The sequence below is a fragment of the Molossus molossus genome, unplaced genomic scaffold, assembly GCF_014108415.1.
Source record: "Molossus molossus isolate mMolMol1 unplaced genomic scaffold, mMolMol1.p scaffold_m16_p_20, whole genome shotgun sequence".
Lineage (NCBI taxonomy): Eukaryota > Metazoa > Chordata > Mammalia > Chiroptera > Molossidae > Molossus > Molossus molossus.
The window spans coordinates 4,231,664-4,246,649 of record NW_023425356.1 but is presented as its reverse complement, the minus strand read 5'-3'; the positions used below and the strand labels follow the sequence as shown (position 1 = coordinate 4,246,649).

At 42.0% G+C, this 14,986-nt stretch overlaps 1 non-coding gene across 1 annotated transcript; it reads left to right on the top strand.

Moving 5' to 3' along the window:
- Positions 1-13,177: 13,177 nt before the first annotated feature.
- Positions 13,178-13,284, top strand: LOC118638109. The gene has a single exon (XR_004961065.1). It is a non-coding gene; the product is annotated as a U6 spliceosomal RNA (small nuclear RNA).
- Positions 13,285-14,986: the final 1,702 nt, after the last annotated feature.

The window sequence follows — 14,986 nt, the reverse complement described above, 5'->3', positions numbered from 1 at the left end:
AGTCGTCTCAGGACAGCGTCACCAGGAAATCTGCCCCACTTCGCCCTCCTCCATGGGTCTGGGTTAGGTGCTCCTCCTTCAGGCTCCTTTGTTGTATGATAGGTGCTGTCAAGTATAACAGTGGTATTGTGTATGACATGGTATCATGCTGTGTGATAACACCTTTTTCCTTTTTTTCCTTTTCCCATTAGCATCTTTGAGGGCAAGAGCTGTGTTTTCTGTCTCTGGATGGCAGTGTTGTAAAATTATTTACTCTTATACTAAGAAAATTATTTATTTAAAAATATTTAAGTAAACTTTTTTTTTGAGGCTTTATTGCTTTTATTTATTTTTTAATTTTTAAAAATTATTTATTTATTTTTATCTTTATTGTTTAATGTATTACAGATGTTCATTTTTCCCCCATTGACCCCCTTCTCCCCACTCCCGACCCCCTCCTGCCTTTCCCCACACTGTTGTCTGTGTCCATTGGTTATGCATATATACATATAAGTTCTTTGGTTTATTTCTTCCCACTCCCCAACCCCCCTTCCCTTTGAGGTTTGTCAGTCTAGCAACCAATTGTACTTCTTCATCCCTTCACCTTTTCACCCATTTCTCCAACCCCCCTCCCATCTGGCAGCCAACAACATTTTCTCTATATCTATGAGAATGTTTCTGTTGTTCTTGTTCATTTTGTTTGTAGATCCAGTTGTTGATAGATGTATTCATTGCCATTTTGTTTCATCATATTTTTTTATCTTTTTCTTCAGAAGACCCTTCAACATTTCGTATAATAATGATTTGGTGGTGATGAACTCCTTTAGCTTTTCCTTGTCTGGAAAACTCTTTATATGGCCATCGATTCTAAATGACAGCTTTGCAGGATAGACTAATCTTGGTTGTAGGTTGTTGCTTTTCATCACTCTGAATATTTCTTGCCACTCCCTTCTGGCCTGCAAAATTTCTTTTGAGAAATCAGCTGACAGTCTTATGGGAACGTCCTTGTAGGTAACTAACTGCTTTTCTCTTGTTGCTTTTGAGATTCTCTCTTTGTCTTGAACCTTTTGCATTTTGATGATGATGTGTCTTGGTGTGGGTTCATCTTGTTTGGGACTCTTTGTGCTTCCTGGACTTGTATGTCTGTTTCCTTCACCAAGTTAGGGAATTTTTCTGCCATTATTGTTTCGATTTCTTGTTCGCTTTCTTCTCCTTCTGGCACCCCCATAATGCTAATGTTGGCACGCTTGAAGTTGTCCCAGAGGCTCCTTACATTATCGTCATTTTTTTGGATTCTTTTTTCTTTTTGCTGTTCTGATTGGGTGTTTTTTCTTCCTTACATTCCAAAACGATGGTTTGCTTCTTGGCTTTACCTACTCTACTATTGAATCTGTGTAAATTATTCTTTATTTCAGTTAGTGCCGCCTTCATTTCTGACTGTGCATCCTTCATTTCTGACTGATCCTTTTTTATGCTCTTGAGGCCCTCACTAAATTCGTTGAGGTTCTCACTAAGTTCATTGAGCATCCTTATAAGCAGTATTTTGAACTCAGTATCTGTTAGGTTGCTTATCTCCATTTAGCTTAGTTCTTTTCCTGGAGTTTTGTTTGTTCATTTATTTAGGACCTGTTTCTATGTCCCAAACAAGTGACCTGTTTCTTTGTCTCCTCATTTTGGCTGCCTCCCTGTGTTTGTTTCTGTGTATTATTTAATGAGAGGTATGGGGCTATCTGAGACCAGATGCTGCTTGTTTGAAAGAATTTAGGAAAACCTGAAGCAGGATCCAAGACAGGCCAATTCTATGGTTAAGCAAGTGGCAACAGCTTGGGTGGGCCTGAAAGTTGGATGGGGCGGGGCCTCAGGGAATCACCAGGGCGGGGCAACTAGGTTGCTGGAGTCCCAGAAATGGCGGCTGTCTGCGCCCCAGGTAAGGGCTCAGCAATGGAACAAAGGCTTCTGACTGCAAGTCTGTCCAGGAGAAAGCCCCCTCTCCAGGCCTTGCCCCAATGCCAATCAGCTCAGTTCTTCCCTGTATGTCTCTGGCGCCCCTCGAGCTGCCTCCCCTCCAAGTTTAGAGGGAGTGAGTCCGGTAAGTCTGTGTGCGGGCCCTTTAAGGAGTTGCCTGGGGCTCCACCTGCCTCAGCCTCCCTGAACCTCAGTTCCTGCTGGTTTTTCCAGCCAGAAGTTATGGGGACTTCTCTTTCTGGCATTGGAACCCTGAGCGGGGCACCTGGTGTGGGACAGGGACCCCTCAGTCCTCAGGGAGGACCTTCCCAGCCCAGGTGTCCTCCTGATTTGTATCTGCCACATGTGGATGTGGGACCAGCCCGTCCCCTCCACCCCTCCTACCAGTCTTGATGCAGTTGCTTCTTTAATTTCGTAATCGTAGGACTTCCATTCAGCTGGATTTCAGGCAGTTCTGAATGATGGTTGTTCTGTAGTTTAGTTGTAACTTTGATGTGGTTGTGGGAAGACACTACGCAGCCATCTTGACTGGAAGTCTCTGCTTTTATTTATTTTTATTAATTTATCTTTGTTACAGATTCATCTCATTTTTCCCCCATTGACACCTCCTCCTGATCCTGCCCCCCCCCATTGTTGTTTATGTCCATTGGTTACCCATACATGCATATAAGTTCTGTGGTTTATCTCTTCCCTCTGCCCCCATTCCCCTCTTCTGAGGTTTGTCAGTCTGAACCCTACTACTAGGTCTCTGGGTCTACTTTTTCACCAGCTTATTTTGTTCATTATATTCCACAAATAAGTGAGATCATGTGATATTTCTCTTTCTCAGATTGGCTTATTTCCCTTAGCATAATATGCTCCAGGTCTGAAAGGATAAGAGATCTTTCATTCTTACAGCTTCATAGTATTCCATTGTGTATATGTACCACAGCTTTTTTATCCACTCATCTATTGATGGACACTTGGGCTGTTTCCAGATCTTAGCAATTGTAAATAGTGCTGCTATGAACATAGGAGTGCATATATTCTGTCTGACTGGTGTTTCTTAAGTTATATTCCTAGGAGTGTGATCACTGTTCCACTTTTAAGTTCCATTTTCAATTTTTTGAGGAAACACCATATTGTTTTCCATAGTGGCTGCACCAGCCTGCATTCCCACCAGCAGTGTACTAGAGTCCCCTTTTCTCTACACCCTCGCCAGCATTTGTTGTTTGATGATTTGTTGACAGCAGCCATTCTGGCAGGTAGTTTTAATTTGCATCTCTCTGATGCTTAGTGCATTGGGCATTTCTTCATATGTCTCTTGGCCATTCGTATGTTCTGTTTGGAGAGGTGTCTATTTTCTCTGCTCATTTTTTAATTGGGTTCTTTGTCTTCCTTTTGTTGAGTTGTATGAGCACTCTATATTTTGGAAATTAACCCCTTATCTGATGTATCTTTGGCAGTTATGCTCTACCATATAGTGAGTTTCCTTTCCATTTTGATGGTTGTTTCTTTTGCTGTGTAGAAGCTTTTTAGTTTGATCTAGGCCCATTTATTCATTTTTTTCCTTTGTTTCTCTTGCCTTAGGCATTGTATCAGTGAAAATTCTGCTGTGTGTGATGTCTGAAATTTTGTTGCCTACATTTTCTTCTAGGATTTTTATGGATTCATGAGTCACATTTAAGTCTTTTATCCATTTTGAGTTTATTCTTGTGTATGGTGTAAGTTGGTCTGGCTTCATTTTTTTTGCATGTAGCTGTGCAGTTTTCCCAACACCATATTGAAGAGGCTGTCTTGACTCCATTGTATGCTCTTGCCACCTTTGTCAAATGTTAACTGAGTATAATGTCTTGGGTCAATTTCTGGGTTCTCTGTTCTGTTCTATTGATCTATGTGCCTGTTCTTGTGCCAGTACTAAGCTGTTTTGATTACAGTGACTTTGTAATATAACCTGATATCCGGTATTGTGATCCCTCCTACTTTGTTCTTCTTTTTCAAGATTGCTGTGGATATTCGTGGTCTTTTTTGATTTCATATAAACTTTTGGAGTATTTGTTCTAGTTCCATGAACTATGTCATTGGTATTTTAATAGGGATTGCATTGAATGTATAGATTGCTTTAGGCAGTATGGACATTTTAATAAAGTTAATTCTACCAATCCATGAACACGGTATATGCTTCCACTTTTTTATATCTTTCTTTATTTCTTTTTTCAATGTCCTGTAGTTTTGTGAGAACAGCTTCTTTTCTTTTTTGGTTAAGTTTATACCTAGGTATCTTAGTATTTTTTGCCACATTTGTAAATGGGAATTTTTTTTTTTTTTTTTTTTTTTTTTTTTAGTTTCCCTTTCTGTGAGTTATTGTTGGTGTATAAGAATGCAGTTGATTTTTTTTTTTTTTTTTTTGGTACGTGCCCCTAGCGGGAACCGAACCCAGTACTCTCTGGTCCTCAGGCCAATCTTCCAACTGCTGAGCCAAATCAGCGAGGGCAATGCAGTTGATTTTTTTATGTTAATTTTGTATCCTGCTACTTTGCCAAATTTGTTTATTAAATCTAGTAAATTTTGATGGAGTCTTTAAGGTTTTCTACGTACAATATCATGTCATCTGCAAATTATGACAGTTTCACTTCCTTCTTTCCTATTTGGATCCCTTTTATTTTTCCTTCATGTCTAATTGCTGTGTCTAAGACTTCCAGTACTATGTTAAATAAGAGTGATAACAGTGGGCATCCCTGTTTTGTTCCTGTTCTTAAGGGAAATGCTTTTAGTTTTTGTCCATTGAGTATAATGTTGGCTGTAGGTCTTTCATATAGGGCCTTTATTATGTCGAGATATGATCTCTCTATTCCCACATTGCTGAGCGTTTTTATCAGAAGTGGGTGCTGGATTTTGTCAAATGCTTTTGGAGTGTCTATTGATATGATCATATGGTTTTTCTCTTTCATTTTGTTTATGTGGTGTATCACATTTATTGATTTTCAAGTATTTTACCAAGCATGCATCCCTGGGATGAATTCCACTTGGTCATGGTGAATAATTTTTTGATGTATTGCTGGATCCAATTAGCGGATATTTTGTTAAGGATTTTGGCATCTATGTTCATCAGGGATATTGGTCTGTAGTTTTCTTTCTTTGTAGTGTCTATCTGGTTTTGGAATTAGAATTATGCTGGCCTCATAAAATGAGTTTGGAAATCTTCTGTCTTCTTTGATGTTTTGGAATAGTTTGAGGAGAATGGGTGTTAGATCTTCTTTGAATGTTTGGTAAAACTTCCACGTGAAGCTGTCCAGGCCTGAGCTTTTGTTTGCTGGTAGTTTCTTGATTACATCTTCAATTTCTGTAATTGTTATTGGTTTGTTGAAGTTTTCTATCTCTTTCCGGTTCAGTTTTGGGAGACTGTGTGTCTAGAAATTTGTCCATTTCACCTAGATTGTTCATTTTGTTGGTGTATAATTGTTCATAGTATTTTTTAATAATCTTTTTTATTTCTGTGGTATCAATTGTTACTTCTCCTCTTTCATTTCAATTTTATTTATTTGGGTTCTAGCTTTTTGTTTCTTAGTGTCTGGCTAAGGGTCTATTAATTTTGTTTATCTTTCCAAAGAACCAGTTCTTTGTTTCAGCTTTTGAAATTTTTTATTTATTTTTATTTTTTTTATCCTCACCCGAGGACATTTGTTCATTTTTTGTTCAGATAGAGTGGGAGAGAGAGAGAGAGAGAAACATCGACATGAAAGAAACACATCGAGTGGCTGCCACCCGCACAGCCGACCAGGGCTGGGGACAAACTGCAACCGAGGTACGCACCCTTAGTGGGAACCGAACCCGGGTCTCTCAGGACCGCAGGCCGACGCTCTAACCGCTGAGCCAAACCGGCCAGGGCTGAAATTTTTTTTTTTTGGTTAGTTTCTATGCCATTTATTTCTGCTCTCTCTGATCTTTATTATTTCTTTCCTTCTGCTTGCTCTGGGTTTTTCTTTTTGTTTACTTTCTAATTCTTTAAGTTGTAGGGTTAGAAAAATCAATTAGGAATTATTTTTGATTCTTGAATTAGGCCTGTAGTGCTATGACCTTCCCTCTCAGGACTGCTTTTACTGCATCCCACAGATTTTGTGTTGTTGTGTGTTCATTTTCATTGGTTTCTAGGAACTTTTCAGTTTCTTCCTTGATCTCCTTGGTAACCCATTCATTGTTTAATAATGTTTTTAACATTTAATAATGTTTTGTTGTAATTGATTTCTAGTTTCATGCCATTGTGGACTGAGGAGAAGCTGATATGATTTCAATCTTCTTGAACTTGTAAAGACTTAGTTTGTGTCCTAACATGTAGTCTCTCTTTGGGAATGTCCTATGTGCACTTGAGAAGAATGTAAATTCTGAAGTTTTGGGGTGTAATTTTCTGTAGGTATATCTATTGAATCCATTTGATCTAGTGCATTATTTAGAGTCTCTGTTTCCTTGTTAATTTTTTGTCTAGAGGATCTATCCAGGGATGTTATCAGGGTGTTGAAGTCCCCTGATATGACTGTATTGCTGTGATTTCTCTTTTGAAGTCCTCCAGAAGTTTTTTAATGTAGTTTGGTGCTCCTTTGTTGGGTACGTGTATGTTTACCAAGGCATATTCTCCTGTTAGACAGATCCTTTCAAAATTATGTAGTGGCTGTCTTTGTCTCAAGTAATGGCCTTCATTTTGAAGTCTATTGCTACCGCAGCCTTTTTTCCCCTTCCCTTTGCTTGGAAAATTTTTTTCCATCCTTTCACTTTCAACTTATGTGAGTCTTTTGTTGTGAGGTGGGTCTCTTGTAAACAACATATATATGAGTCATGCTTTCTTATCCATTCAGCTACTCTGTGTCTTTTGGTCAGAGCATTTAATTTATTTATGTTTAAGGTTATTATTGATATGTACTTACTTATTGCCATTTTTGTTCATTATGGTTATGTTTTTCTTCCTATTTTTTCTACTTATTACAGCAGTCCTTTTAACATTACTTGGAGTGCTGGTTTGGTGCTAATATATTCCCTTAGACTTTTTTTTTTTTTTTTTTCCGGTCTGGAAATCTCTTTATTTCACCTATTTTGAATGACAGCCTTGCTGGATAGAGTAGTCTTGGATTCAGATCCTTGTTTTTCATTACCTTGATTACTTCATGCCATTTCCTTCTGTTGAGAAGTCAGCTGATAGCCTTATGGGGGTTCCTTGTAGGTACCCTGTTGCTTATCTCTTGCTGCCTTTAGGATTCTCTCTTTGTGTTTCATTTTTGGCATTTTAATGATTATGTGTGTTGGTGTGGACCTGTTTGGGTTCTTCTTACTTGGGGCTCTCTGTGCTTCTTGAATTTGTATGCCTTTTTCCTTCACCAAGCTAGGGAAGTTTTCTGTCACTATTTCTTCAAATGTATTCTCGAACCCATGCGCATTGTCTTCTTCTGGCACTCCTATGATGCGGATGTTATACTGTCCCACAGGCTCTCTTCCTGTTTTTTAATTTTTTCTTTCTGGTTTTCTGATTGGGTGATTTTTTCGACCTGTCTTTTAATTCACTAATCAGTCCTTGGCTTCCTCTACTCTGCTGATTATTCCTTTTAATGTGTTCTTTATTTCTGCTATGTCATTCTTCATGTTCAGTTGGTTGGTTTTCAATATTTGTATATCTTTACTGTTGCTGTTGAGCTTCTTAATGATTATTACTCTGAACTCGCCCTCTGATGTCTTGCTTAATTATATGTTATTTATTTCTTCTTCTGCAGAATTATCTTGTTCTTTCATTTGGGATTTGTTTCTTTGCCTCACCATTTTGGCTGTCTCAGTGGGTTTTGGAGCCTGCCAAATTTTTCTTCTGGGTGTTGGTGTTCTACTGGTTGTGGCTCCCTCTTTGGATGAGTGGGAGGACCCACGTTAAACACCACTGTCAAGTCTTACTTTCCTGGAAAAATTTGCAAGCCAAGGAAATGTTCAGTTATTCTCTATCTTTTTGCCCGGAGGCTCTTAATCTGAGTTATTTGATGAGCCTCAATTTGTAGCCCTCAGCTGAATGAAAAATCCCTCAGGTGTAAGAAAATTTCCAGAAAGTGGGGCACTCGCATGTTAATAAGCCTCAATTTGCATTTTTCTAGCCTGGCCTGATGGTGTTGCATTCCTGCAGGAGAGGCCACTTCTTTCCAGAGGCTCTTTGAGTAAGATGGCTACTGTCATGTGAGGGAGTGATTCAACACAAAACTCCCAGTGTCCTCCCTTTTAGCTCTCTCCAGAGCCAGGATCCCCAGAGGCTCTCCACACAGTTCTAGTCCAGCCTGCCCTTCCTGTGCCAGGCCCAAGGTGCATGGCTGTAGCTGATTTGCTGCTTTTTAAAACCCTTACTTTCTCAGTGGGAAGCACACTCAGCTAATACAGCTCTCCACTGCTGTTCATGGGCTCCCAGCCTGCCCTCATGCACTTCCGCAGTTCCACCAGGCTCCATTTGGCATCTTCTTTCTGGCCCTGGTTGTATGGGTTCTCTCCAGCTGCTTTTCAGTTGTTTTTTCCTGATGATTTGTATTTATTTTAGTTGTAATTCCAGTTTGATCCTGGGAGATGGTCTGTGTAGCTCCAATTTACTCTGCCGCCATTTTCCACTCTCAGCTGATAAGTCTGAAATTTGCAGGGCAGGCTGGCTGTCTTAAATAAACTTTTAATTTAGAAAATATTTAGAGTTAAGAAAATAGCTGCAGAGAAAAACAGACAGTTCCCATATACTTGCACCTAGTTTCCTGGATTGTTAACATCTTACAATAAATAGTGTGATGCATTTAATACAATTAATTATTGACTACAGTCCATAGTTTATTTAGATATCCTTAGATCTTACCTAATGTCCTTTTTCTTTTTTATTTATTTTAGCCTCCCTCGAGGATATTTTTATATCCATCTCCAGGTAGAGTGGGAGGGAAAAAGGGAGGAAGAGAGAGAGAGAGAAACAATGTGAGAGAGACGCATTGATTGACTGCCACCCGCACGACCCCAACCGGCGCTATGAATGAACCACAGCTGGGGCATGTGCCCTTGGCCAGAATCGAACCTGGGACTCTTTAGTCCATGGGCCAACGTTCTAACCACTGAGCAAACCTGGCCAGGGCTAATGTCCTTTTCCTGTTCTAGAATCCCAGTAGGATACCACAGTACCTTTAGTTGTCTTGTCTCCTTAGTCTCTTCTAGGCTGTGACAGTTTCCTCTCACTTTCCTTGTGTTTTTAATTCATTTTTATTGAGGTATAATTGACATACATCATTGTATAAGTTTAAGGTGTATAAGTGCTCTTCTGGTACATTTGTATGTTGCAATTTGATTACCATTGTAAAGTTAGTTAATACCTCTATCATGTCACATAATTATGATTTCTGTTTTGTGATAGGAACAATCATGATCTGGTCTCTTAGCATCTTTGACATTATAATATAATATTGTTGACTATACCCACTCTATTGTACACAGTACTCCCTGTTTTTATAAATTCAGCTTTTTAAGATTCCACATATAAGTGATATACTGTATTTATTTGTCTGACTTATTTCACTTAGCATAATGTCCTCAAGGTCCATCCAGGTTGTTGCAAATGGCTGGATTTCCTTCTGTGTCATGGCTGATACGCACTGCATTGAATGTATATACCATGTTTTGCTTATCCATTAATCTGTGGACATGGGCTGCTTCTATGTTCTGGCTACTGTGAATAATGCTTCTGTGAATGTGGGTGTACAGATATCTCCTCTAGACCCTGCTTTCAATTCTTTTACGAAGTAGAATTGCTGGATCATGTGGTAATTCTATTTTTAACTTTGGGGGAAACCATCATACTGTTTTCCATAGTAGCTATATCATTTTACATTCTCATCAACAGAGCACAAGGGTTCAGATTACTCCACATCCTTGCCACCACTTGTTATGTTTTGCTTTTTTTTTTTAGTAGCCATCCTAATGGGTGGGAGTTGGTACCTCATTGTGATTTTTATCTTTGTTTCCCTAATGATTAGTGATATTGAATGTCTTTCATGTGCTTATTGACTGTGTATTTTCTTTGGAGAATTGTCAATTTTCAATTGTCCTTTTCCAATTTTCGAATCAAGTTGTTTAGTTGTTTGTTATTCAGTTCTCTATTTTTTCTGGCTATTGATCTCTTATCAGATATATGAATATGAAAATTTTTTCTCCCATTCTGTGAGTTGTCTTTGCACTCTGTTGATTGTGCCCTTTGATGCACAGGAGCTTTATATTTTTATGAAATCCAATTTGTCTATTTTTCCTTTTTTTTCTATGCCTTTTGTATCATATGCAAGAAATCATTGCCAAATTCAATGTCATGAGCATTGTAGTAAGTTTTGAAGTCAGGAATCATGAGTTCTCTCATTTTGTTCTCCTTTTCCAATATTGTTTTGGCTATGTGGGGTCTTTTGACATTCCATATATGGCTTTCACTTTTTGAGATAGATTCCTGCTATTCCTAGTTTGCTGAGGGATATTTTTTTTCATGAAAGAGTGGTGAGTTTTGTCAAACTCTTTTTTTTAAAATATCAGGTGAGTTGATCCTCTTTTCTTTTGTAGAATATGTATGTCCTTTTCCAGCTGCAGCAGGGCCCAGGGGGTCCTGAAGGTGGTCAGGCGTCGGCGCTGGGAGACAGGTGACTACATGACTCAGAGGAAGTGTGACACTGTTCCGATTTATTGCAAGTTTCTATGTGCTTATATATTTTCTTTTTTGGCATGAGTTTAACATTTGAGGTTAAAGAGGCAGGGAGTTTCATTCCATAGTACCAGGATGTTAGTTTCATTTTTATCAGAATTAATTTATAATTTTTTGTGTTTATAGATACAAAGAAGGGAGTAGAGTAACCTGTAAGGTGAGACAGAGTTTTCTATAGGTCCTTTGTCTGAGATTAATAGTTGACCTTTAGTTGACCTGGGTTTTTAGATCAGCTAGTTTCTGATTTACCTCCCTAACTAACTCAGGACAGCATTTCTTATAAAACCTATTCAACTGCAATGATTGAGATTTCTTCTGTTCCCTTGTGCGTAAGCACCGAGGGGGCCTTGGCCTGCCGATCATTCCATGAAGTCAGCTCGCATAAGGAACACGTAGTTCGTCTTTGTTAACTATTCTTATTCTATCTTCATTATATGCTCCTGTTGAGGGCGAGGGAGGGTCAGGAATCCTTTTTATACTTCTAATTTCTCTAGGTGGGTACAATAGTTTTCCTTTTATCCAATAATCTATATAAGGAAACACTTGAGCAGTGGGTAGGGGTCAATACAATTTTCTTTTATTCTCTTGAAATACTCTTTCTATCTGGGGAGGAGGCACAGGAGTATAAGGTGCCTCCATTAGTTCTACCTGTTACAATTCATCTATGAATTGTTTATTAGGGACTTTCAAGGGAAATTTTTTTACCTAATTGAATTAGTAAATTATTAAGACAGTCTGGACATGCAATGGTGACTGTTTCAGGGGAAACTGGAGTTTCTTCAGAATTTAATTGAAGAGGCATGATTTCAGATACCTTGTTTGTTACTCCCTGGTTAGTCATATAGTAGAATAATAATTCCCAATATTACAATTCCCGTAATACTGATCAATCCCACCCCCATGCTACGTCCTCTTCCTAGAAGATGCATCCTTGAAGCTCTCCTCTCTGTATCTGGACTTTGTCAGACAGTATGGTTGGAAGAGGATGCGGCACGCAGGAAAGGCTAAGGGTCTTGACTGTGATATGGTTCGCAGAGTGTGTGAGGCCTGTAGCCATGGCAGCGTGGGGCACAGTGCTGCATTTGCTGCATTTGCAAAAGCAGCACTTTCTTCTTCTTAATTATGGTTAGGCTGGCTGTTGTCTTGGTCATTAAGAGAGACTGATTGGAGAGCTGACTCTGAGGGCATTTTGCCCTGCTCAAAATGGTGGAAAACAAACAAATGTCTCAAAACAAAGCTTTCCAAGTGGAAGAATACATCAGATGTGCTGACAACAGTTGTAGGTCTGTCTCTCCTACCAGACAGTGAGCTCCCCTTTCCTCAGTACCCAGAGCTGGAGGTCGTCGCCTGTGGTATAGCAAGCCCTTCATGGAACATCTTGGGGTAATCAGAACAGCGGTATATCCCTTGCCATTTCTCCCCTCTCCTTCCCCAGGAGAGATTGCATTGAATTCAGTAGCTTTCAAATAGTTAGTTTACTGGGAAGTAGAATTATGGAAGTATTCCGGAAATAGTGCAAAAGTGAGCTGTTTTGCCATTTGATGCAGTCTTGTTGAATTAAAATGTTTAAATTTTGATGTTAAGAGAGGGCTGCACTCCTGCTGTGTCATTATTGGTTGCTTTTTTGTTGCAAAGCTCTACAGATTCATGTGCTATTCAATTTTGTTTTATTAAAATTTTTTTTCTTTATTATTGATTTTAGAGAGAGAGGAAGGGAGAGGGAGAGAGAGAGAGAAACATTGATGAGAGAGAACATTGATTGGCCACCTCCTGCACGCCCCCCACTGGGGATTGGGCCCACAACCTGGGCATGTGTCCTGACTGGGAATTGAACTGGTGACCTCTTGGTGCATGGGTTGACACTCAACCACTGAGCCACACTGGCTGGGCCTGTTCTTAACAGTTAAGTTGATAGCCCTTCTGGGGATAGATGACCAAACAGTAACACAGAGCCAGAACTGCAAGTGCAGGGACTTGGACTAATCCTCAAAGTGGATATTGATTGTACAGAGCATCACACAGCACAGTATGGGAAAATAAAATCAGATGGTGGGTAATCTATGTATGATACCTACTCTATCAACTCTCAACTTTATGACCAACACAACCCAATTTACCAGAACATTTGGCTGACGTATTTCACTGCCAATCAAGTAAACTCAGAGGAAAGGTCAGGGGTATAACCACAAAGGCCAATCTATTTTAATTGCCTAAGGTTTAAAAAAAGCCCTTCTCAATTTACAGTGACTGTGGGAGTCATTTTCCTGCTTATGCAGTGATGAAGGGTTTCTATTATGAATGCAGCATAGTGGATAATCAGCAGAACTTGAAGGTTAAATTCAGTTAATCAGCACTTTGGAAAGTTTATTCCATGAACATACATTACATATCTAGTCAAGGCACATGATTGCTTCTTTGGTTACATAGAATACTAATAAGGTTTCATTTTCTTTTTCTGAAAAATGTTTTACTGGAAAGAATTTATGTAGAGATTCAAACACTGTAGTTACATTTTAGAAATACATGAGGCTTGTGCTCACTTCGGCAGCATATATACTAAAACTGGATCGATACAGAGAAGATTAGCATGACCCCTCTGCAAGGATGACATGTCAATTCATGAGGCAGTCCATAAAATACACACACACACACACACACACACACCCTGGCTGGTGTGGCTCAGTGGGTTCGAGTGCTGTGCTGTGTACCATAAGGCTGTGGGTTCAGTTGTGGTCAGGGCACATGCCCAAGTTTCGGGCTCAATTCCAAGTCGGCGCTTGTGTGGGAAGCAACAATCTATGTATCTCTCTCACATTAATGTTTCTCTCTCTCTCTCCCCCTCTCCCTTCCTCCCTCTTTAAAATCAATTTTAAAACTATATATATATTTTTTTCAAGTAAAATACATGAAAATATATGCTAAATTCAGAAAAGATTCAATATTTAGTTTTTGAACTGATATTATAAATCATGCTTTATTCCCAGAGTGTATTCTCTAGGGTTTATCTTGACTTCTCTTTCCTTCCCAAGTCTTCCTGTTGCTTTGCTGGTTTAAAATAAAAATTTAAAGCGATGATAACTTGATGTGCTTTCTCAGGGAAGACCTGCGTTAGGAACAGGGTCTGCAGTGCAGCACTCTCACGTTTCAGGACTCCGCGGGCTTTGTGCACATGATGATGCTGTGTTTCCGGACTGCTGGGCAACCGAGCTCATGGGATAGCTGCTTCCTGGGCACAAATCAGGGAAGCCCTGCCAGCCCCCCTGCTGTGCCCCCCTGCCGTGCCCCCCCCCCCCCGCAGTATCCTCACCCCCCTGCTGTGCCCCCCTGCCGTGCCCACTGCTGTGCCTCACTGCCAGGCCCCCCTGCGGTACCCTCACTGACGGCCCCCCTGCTATGCCCCCCCTGCAGTGCCCACTGTACACTGCCGGTCCCCCCCCCCCCGCCAGGCCCCACTGCCAGGCCCTCACTGCCGTGCCCCCACTGCCGGGCTGGGCCCCCCCGCCGGGCCTCCACTGCCGGGCCGGGCCCCCCCACCGGGCCCCCACTGCGGGGCTCCCACTGCCGTGCCCCACCGCCGGGCCCCCACTGCCGGCCCCCACCCGCCGGCCCCCCACTGCCGGCCCCCACCCGCCGGCCCCCCACTGCCGGGCTGGGCCCCCCCCGCCGGGCCCCCCGCCGGGCCCCCACTGCCGTGCCCCCACTTCCGGGCCCCCACTGCCGGGCTGGGCCCCCCCACAGGGCCCCCCACTGCGGGGCCCCCACTGCGGGGCCCCCACTGCCGGCCCCCCCCCCCCCGCCGGCCCCCCACTGCCGGGCCCCCACTGCCGGGCCCCCACTGTCGGGCCCCCCCCGCCAGGCCCCCTGCAGGCCCCCCCCTGCCGGGCCCCTTCCGCCGGGCCCCCCCCAACCGGGCCCCCCCCACTGCCGGGCCCCCCCCGCCGGGCCCCCACTGCCATGCCCCCACTGTCGGCCCCCCCCCTGCCGGGCCCCCACTGCCGGGCCCTCACTCAGGGAGGGAAGAGGCATGGATGGTGAGGAGGAGACGCTGGGGATGTTGAGACTCCCAGCAGGTCTCTCTCCCCCACAGAACTTAGAGAAATCCTGGAGACCTGTGTGGGCCCAAGAATACGGAGAGAGCTCCGATCCCCACTGTGCTGTTGGCGTTGCACTTTCCGCTACACGACACTTCTGCTGGGAGTGAGCCATCCAGGTAAACGTAAGAGTGCTCTTCACAACTCCCACGCCACTAACTGCGGGCTGGCCCGGCCCGCCCCACCCTCAGAGCTGGCGCTCAGTGACCAGCCTCCCAGCCGACTTGTATCCGGTTTCTAAATGGATACA